The sequence below is a fragment of the Aristolochia californica genome, unplaced genomic scaffold (genome assembly GCF_029961685.1).
Source record: "Aristolochia californica isolate CCGP_79_NKW_82.1479 unplaced genomic scaffold, dmAriCali1.0.hap1 SCAF_14, whole genome shotgun sequence".
Classification (NCBI taxonomy): Eukaryota; Viridiplantae; Streptophyta; class Magnoliopsida; order Piperales; family Aristolochiaceae; genus Aristolochia; species Aristolochia californica.
This window is the reverse complement of record NW_027181815.1, coordinates 24345772-24354037: the sequence shown is the minus strand read 5'-3', so window position 1 is coordinate 24354037 and position 8266 is coordinate 24345772.

Genomic DNA, 8266 nt, shown 5'->3' with positions numbered 1-8266 from the left:
ATGTACAAAGAATCAATATAAAGTAATAGTAGCATATTTCAATTCACAATAATATAATGATGACCTTTGTTCTTCAGACATATAATACAAGTAAAAAGCAATACCTAGGATAATAATCTAAATTCAGTGTCACTTTCTGTGCCCGTGGATAGTTTATCTGTAGTTTCTCCTTGCTTAGTGTTCATTTGAATTCCAGAACTCCAACCCAACTATTACTTATTTCCCTAGATATATGCAAGTAAAGTGAAGGAAAAAAATGATTTTTAAAATATTATAATGACTTTTAGAAACACTTGGACTATATTAGTTTAATCCAACAATCTGATGATAAGAAAATAATACCTTCAAATTATGCTTTTCATGTGAAAAACAACTTTACACAAATAGGAAATTTGTATTTCCTCAATAATAGACGGTGAATAAAGAGAAGATAGATAAATCAAGAGACATGACCAGCCACCAAATACATTACATGAAAAGTGTATGAAACCGTGTAAGCCAACAAACGAAATTAAAAGCATAACGGATAAATAAATCATAACTGAAATACATGTGACCTCTTAAACTCAATGCATTTTTCCTTCTCTCATTTCCTTTCACCTGTCCATCTCTTATCTCCTTTCTGATCCTTATGTTTTAATTCAGTACATGTTAACAACATCAAGGAAAGTTTTGATGTACTGAGACTTACAATGAATATCTTATCACACACTAAGACCTGACATTGAACAGAAAACTTTTTAAATTATTTTATGTGGAATAACTAATGAAATTCCATTTGTTCGAAATTCTAAGTTGGTTTGAACATCTTACAAAAACATAATAGTCCAACATCCATTTCTTATGCAGCGGACAATTTTCTTATATTCCTGTCTAATTATGTACTATAGAACAAATATAAACCTTTTACAAATCTAAGAGACATGACTGGACTGGAACCAAAAAAGTCCCTAAACCATGAAAATATATTAAACAGTCAACATAATATGTTATCAACACTCAAAATTATGAAATAAAATTCATACCGGCAGTTTCTTCCAAGGATGTCTTCCAGAGTGTACTTTGTAAGTTCAAGAAAACTGTCAACTGAAAATATCTACAAAAAAAAAAAAAAAAAAAAACAGATTGTTATCTTTGCTTAGGCATAACTGCATTCTAATACAGAACATTTCACTTACAGAAACAGAGTGTTCGCCGTTCGGATATCCAAAAAGACTTTCCATGAATGAAGGAGTATTGTTGAAACAAAGCGAGAATTAGAGATTTTTGTAGGGTTAGGTCGGGGATGAAAAAAAAATAGAATATTAAATAAAAATCTTACCTCCTTCTATCGAACCGTCGCTTTTGTCTCGTCAGTGAGGAAGAATTTTGGATGAAGAAATCGAAGAGGAAGAAGAGAAAGAAATCGCAGAGGAAGAAGAGAAATAAATCGCAGAGGAAGAAATTGAGGAATCAAAGAGGGAGAGGGAGAACGAGGGATTTGAAGACCAAATCCCCCATTTCCCTTGAATACCTGCCGAAGGAGAGCATTTTTTGTGAGAAATCATGCTGTAATGGCATGGAAATGGCAGAGAAATGGGAGAGGGAAGTATGGGTTTCGCAAGCGGCAAGATGAAATGGAAGAGACATTTCGCAAAATTTTTCCCACTCCCCCTATCCCCGTATCGCTCGTTAAATTAACGAGTCAGCTCGTGTGCCGACGAGCCAAACCTGGCTCTATTCGAGCTCGACTCGTTAATCTAAACGAGCCAGCTTGAGCTCAGCTCGAGCTCGAAATATAACGAATCGAACTGAGCCGGCACTGAGCCGAACTCGAGCTACCCCTAATCATGATTGATGTAATTAGAGATATGAGGGATCCTTTCTTATCTCTTAATATGTAATTGAAATAGTATAAATATGGGTCATGGTAGAAGGGTTCAATCAAGCTCTCCACTTTTCAACTCGTGAAGAATCTCTTTCTAGCCTATACTCTTTTTCTCTCTCTTTTCTTCTCTCCTCTCTACCCGAGCTCTCTCTCTCTCTCTTAGCTCTTTTTATTATCCCTCTCTCATCTTGCTCGAGCTTTCAATCATGGGGTCCTAAATTCAACAATCTCTTTGAGGTTGCTCATGAAATCCTCTACTTCATGAAGATACCTTACTTTATTGGCCTCATGCCATACTTATGGCTTGTTTTATGATCAATAGGTTACCTTCATCTGTACTTGGTCAAGTTGGAAGCTGGGCCCAAGCCCACATGACCAAGAAAGACCCAAATATCCAAGTGTGTTGGAAATGGGCCCAAGCCCATAAAACCAAGGATAACCCGGATATCCAAGAGTGTTGGAAGATGGGCCTAAGCCCATTGGGACCCACCATGATCACGTGAGGTGGCATAAGAAGTGTTACACAATAAGAAGTCTAACAGAGCTAAAATTATTATGAAAACAGGCCTCACAGAAGAGTTTCAGTTTAAAAATGTTTTAGTCATGTTAGTCTTCCATGTATATTGGGTTATTTAATTATGCTAGGACTTATCTTTAAGTGTTAGAGTTTGAGTGTAATTGGGACAAAAGTAATTTAATTGTAATTGGACTCTACTACTTTCCTCTATTATAAATAGAGGTTCATGTACTTTGATTACAAAAAATAGTCAATGAAGTATTTCTCTTTTCCATAAATTCAACAGGTCATAGGGCTTCATATTCTGTATTATTTCGTTGTGAAGACCCATTTTCTCTACCTGTAACAGTTTTTTTATGGGCAAGTCTTGTCCATTTCAGATCTACTCAAAGAAGTAAACTTGTTCCTTGTTCTATGAAGCGCATTTGCTTGGGTTACTCTCACACCCAAAAAGGTTATGTCAGTTACAATCCTACCCTTAGGAGGTTATTTGTGTCTCAGGATGTGACCATTTTTTAGGACACCTCATTCTATTCCTCGAATGATGCTCCTCCAGGTTTGTCTTTCCCTCCTACCAGTCCTTGTCCATTTGTGCCCTTTAATGTTGATGTCACTTCTCCCCTCGAAGCACCAACCAACACCTCACCTGTGGAGTTTTTGTATCTTGTCGATGTAAGTCCTTCCCTTATTCCATTTGGTCCACAACTTGATACTCGGCCCATTGCTCTAAGAAAAGAATGTCGTTCTGGTATTATTTCTCATCCTATATCCAACTTTATGTTTCACCATCATTTGTCTTCCGGATGTTCTTAGTTCCTTGCATCTTTTTCTTTAACCTCTATTCCATAGTCCTATAAGGAGGCCCTACAACAACCAGGGTGGAAGGCTACTATGGATGAGGAAATGGAAGCCTTATATGAAAATCAGACATGACACTTAACACCGCTTCCAATAGGTAAGAAACTAGTGGGTTGTAAATGGGTATTTTCCATCAAACATAATCGGAATGGGTCCATTGCTCGCCTTGAGGCTTGCTTCGTCGCTAAAGTGTACACTCAATAATATGGAGTGGATTATGAGGAGTCCTTCTCTTTTGTTGCCATGTTAAATTTGGTACGTATCCTATTATTGGTTGCCACTAACTTTTTATAGCCCGTCTATCAACTCGATGTAAAAAATGCTTTCTTAAATGGTGATATATGCGAGAAAATTTATATGATTCAACCAGTTGGTTATGTGGTTGAGGGTGAGTCTGTATGCCGCTTAAAGAAGTTTTTATATGGGCTTAAACAATCCCCTCATGCATGATTTGATTAATTTAGCCAAGCACTACTATGGTTTGGATTTCGTCGGTGCTTAGTAGATCATTCAGTATTTTTTAAAGATACCTCAAAAGGAAAGATACTATTGGTTCTGTATGTTGATGATATTGTTTTAATCAGCAATGATGCATATAGCATACAAAGAGTAAAAACATGATATGTCATGAATTTAAAACTAAAGATCTTGGACTTCTAAATTATTTTTTGAGCATAGAAGTTCTCTAGTCCAAGTATGGGATAATATTATCTCAAAGAAAGTATGTCTTAGATCTCATCGAAGAAATGAGAATGATGGGGTGTCACCTAGCTGACACACCTATGGATGCGAATGTAAAATTATGTGCAAGTTCTGGAAAAGATATTGATATTGGCAAATATCAAAGACTTGTGGGCAAACTTATCTACCTCACGGTAACTAGACCTGACATAACATATGCTATAAGTGTGGTGAGTCAATACATGCTTAAACCCCAACTTACCCATTGGCAGACCTTGGTGAAGATATTACGATACTTAAAAGGAGCCCTAGGAAGAGGATTGCTTTATAAGAAAAATGGCAACTTCAACATAGAAGGTTTCTTAGACGCAGATTGTACTGGATCACCTGATGATAGGAAGTCCACTTCTAGATATTGCACTCTTGTAGGAGGAAACCTGGTTACTTGGAGAAGCAAGAAGCAAAATGTGGTTGTAAGATCTAGTGCAGAAGTAGAATACAGGGTTATGACTAACACAGTCAATGAACTCCTATGGATAAGGTCCCTTCTTACAGAATTAGGATTTTATAAAAGAGGTTCTATGGGTCTATATTATGATAACCAAGCAACCATTCATATTACTTCGAATCCAGTCTTCCATGAAAGGACCAAACACATTGAGGTGGGCTTCCACTTTATATGGGATATTCTCCCTCAAACATGTTTCATCACAAGAGCAAGTAGCAGATATTTTTAATAAACTAGTTATGTCTAAGATCCTCTCCTTTATATGTGGCAAGCTGCGTATCTATGATATTTTTTCTCCTCCAACTAGAGGGGGAGTGTTAGAAGATGGGATCAAGCCTACACGTCCAAGGAAAGAAAGTGTTAGAAGATGGGTTCAAGCCCACACGTCCAAGGAAAGAATGCCCACACATCTAAGAGGTGGCCTATGGGTAAATAAGAAGACTTCTCATTAAGATTGCATGAAGTTGTAAATACTTGTCTTTTTTATGTCTCTTTTTTTATAATGTTATAGCCCTAAGGACATTGTAAAAGCTATAAATAGAGGCCTTAGCTAAGAGGTAGAGCATTCAAGCTCTCTCCTTTTTTCGAAAGTTTGTCCAAGCTCTCTCCCTTGGTAGGCACTCTCCCTCTTCTTCTTCATCTAAGCTTTGTCCCTTGGTGGTTGTCTCTTCTCTCTCTCTTCTTCTCCTTCTTCTTAGTTTTGTGGAAGTTCTTATCATGGGATCCTAGATTCTACACCCTTTTATGCCACCTTATTGACATGGGCATGCATATTACCATGATTCCATTTGAGTTGTCTTTCAAAACTCCCCCTCAAGTTGGTGGGGGAGAAAACATCGTAGATACACAACTTGCTGCATATAGTGGTTAAGATATTGACTGTGACTGATTTTTTAAAAATGTATGCCACATGACTAAGAGATAAGATACCAGCTAGAAATTTCTCCAGTATAAAATGGCAGTCTGCCTCAATGTGTTTCATCATCTCATGGAAGACAGGATTTGTGGTGATATGAATGGCCGCCTGGTTGTCACAATATAATTCTGTAGAAGCTCCTTTATAGAACCCTAATTTAGTAAGAAGAGCTCTGATCCGTAGGAGCTCACTGAATGTGTGGGCCATAGCTCTATACTCTGCCTCTGTACTGGATCTTACCTCCATATTCTACTGTTTATTTCTCCATGTAACTAGGTTACCTCCAACTAAAGTAAAATAACCCGAAGTGAACTTGTTGTCATTGGATGATCCTGCCTAATTTACATATGAGAAAACTTCTATGTTAGAGTGACCATGATTCTTTTAGTGAAGCTCTTTCCCTAGAGCTCCTTGTTAATATCTTAGTATCCTCTCCAAGGCTTGCCAATGGGTAAGTTGTGGTTTGTTCATATATTGACTTATCACACTTATTGCATATGATATATTTAGTCTAGTGACCTTGAGGTAGATAAGCTTTCCCACAAGCCTCTGATATTTTCCTATATCAACATCTTCTTTAGAGCTTGCACATAACTTTACACTGCATCCATAGGAGTATCTGCAGGTTGACTCCCAATAATCCCAATGTCTTCTAGTAGATCCAAAACATATTTTCTGTGAGATAATACAATTCCATGCTTAGACTGGAATACCTCAATTCCCAAAAAGTATTTTAGAAGTCCAAATTATCGGCATATCTTGTCTTTGACTTCTTTTATGATGTCTACATCACTACTGGTTAAGTTGATATCATCCACATAAACTGCTAGTATTACTTTCCTTTTAAGGTATTCTTGATGAAGGTAGAATGATCTACTGAGCACCAGTTGAGTCCAAACTGCAATAGTACTTGACAAAATTTTTTACGCCAAACTCATCGAGACTCTTTAATTCCATATAGAGACGTTCTCAATTTGCATACAAATTCCCTTTCAACCACAAAACTTGGTGGTTTATGCATATATATCTCCTCTTTGATGTCCCCTTTCAAAAAAGCATTTTGACATCCAATTGAAACACCAACCAAGAAGAATTAGCAGCTAGAGATAATAAGATGTGTACCAAGTTTCATTTAGCCACTTGGGAAAAAGTCTCCTCATAATCCACTCCATGACACTGAGTGTATCCCTTGGAAATGAGTTGAGCTTTGTGGCGATCCATATATCCATCATGAATATGTTTGATAGTAAAAACTTATTTGTTGCCCGCAAGTTTATTTCGAGAGGAACAGGAACACTTGCCCAAGGCTGATTCTCATATAAGGCATTCATTTCTTCCTCCATAGTAGATTTCCATCCTGGATGTCTTAGAGCCTCCTGATAGGATTGTGGAACAAAGAAAGAAGAAATAGTTGTAAGAAATTTACAACATGAAGAAGACAATCGATGGTGATAAACAAAGTTTGAAAGGGGATGAGACGTAGAGGGCCTAGTGCAAGTCCTAGGCTCCTTTCTTAGAGATATGGGCTGAGTATCAAATTTTGGGCCGAATACAATAGGGGAAGATGGACTTACCTCAGATGGATCCATAAACTCCATAGTTGTGGTGTTGGTCGAGTTTTCAGGGGGCTAAAGTAGACTTGTATCTAAGGGCATGTTGAATTTATGCAAACGAGTAATACTTCATTGACTTAATATAATCAGAGTACATGAACCTCTATTTATAATAGAGGAAGGTATTAGAGTCCAATTACAATTAAACTACCTTTGTCCCAATTATACCCAAACTCTAACACTTAAAGATAAGTCCTAACATAATTAAATAAACCAATATAAATTGGAGACTAATATGACTAAAACACCTTTAAATTGAAACTCTTCTATGAGACCTTCTTCTATAATAATTTTTGTTACAATGTGGGACCCACCATGGTTGCACGAGTTGGTGGGACCCACCATGAGGGTGTGGGATGCCAAGAAGAGTCCTCACACAAGCTGGCATGAGTTAGGAGATAAGAAGCACAAGATTGAATAAGTTAGAAGATTTGAAGATCAAGTGAGACCCACAAAGATAAGACCATGATCCAGCCTCCTCTTTTATGTCCTTGTTATTGAAGCAGAGTTGGAGTTCAAGTGATATTAGATTTCTAGTAGATTGTGTTATCTTTTCATGATAAGTTTATCTTAGAGAGAGTTGGAATCTAATTAGAGACTTAAAGTTTAATTGTATAAGGACTCTATCACTTCCTCTACTATAAATAGAGGTGTTGTAACTCGGAATTAATTAAGTTCTACAATTCTTTCTTGATTAAATCTCTCTCTTTACTTGATGGACATCTTAGTTTCTCTTCTCCTCTTCTCTCTACCCGAGAGCCTTCTTCCATTTTTCTTTTTTTTTTCTCTCTTCCATTGTTGGGGATATTTGAAAAGGGGTCCTAAATTCAACAAGGTATCAGAGCATTAAATTTAGGATGCCCACGTCAAAAGGAATTTCTGAGAAGATATGATCAACGCCACTCATGGAAGGCTCCTTGTGAAGGAAGATAAAAAAGTGTTAGATAAGTTCCCTCATTAATTTTTTTATTAATTCATGTTATTGGTTTCCGAATTTAGAAGATGAGTTAAAGATGATTATGTGAATGTTTTTCATGTTATGAGATTATGGATATGAATCCCTCTCGATCTAGAAGAAGCTATCAAAGTAGTTTTATCGGTTTGGAATTCTGTCTAACCGAGACCAGTTCAAGATAAGGTTGTTGAGAATTTTTTTCTCGTGGGAATAGGAGTCCCCTGATATAGAAGATATTGAGTTTCTTATGAATGTTTATCCAGAAAAAAAACTAGAATAATGATTATTTAGCATCAATGCTAAAGGTCTCCATCCACCAAGTTGTTTGAAGATTACTACTTCGTTTTATTA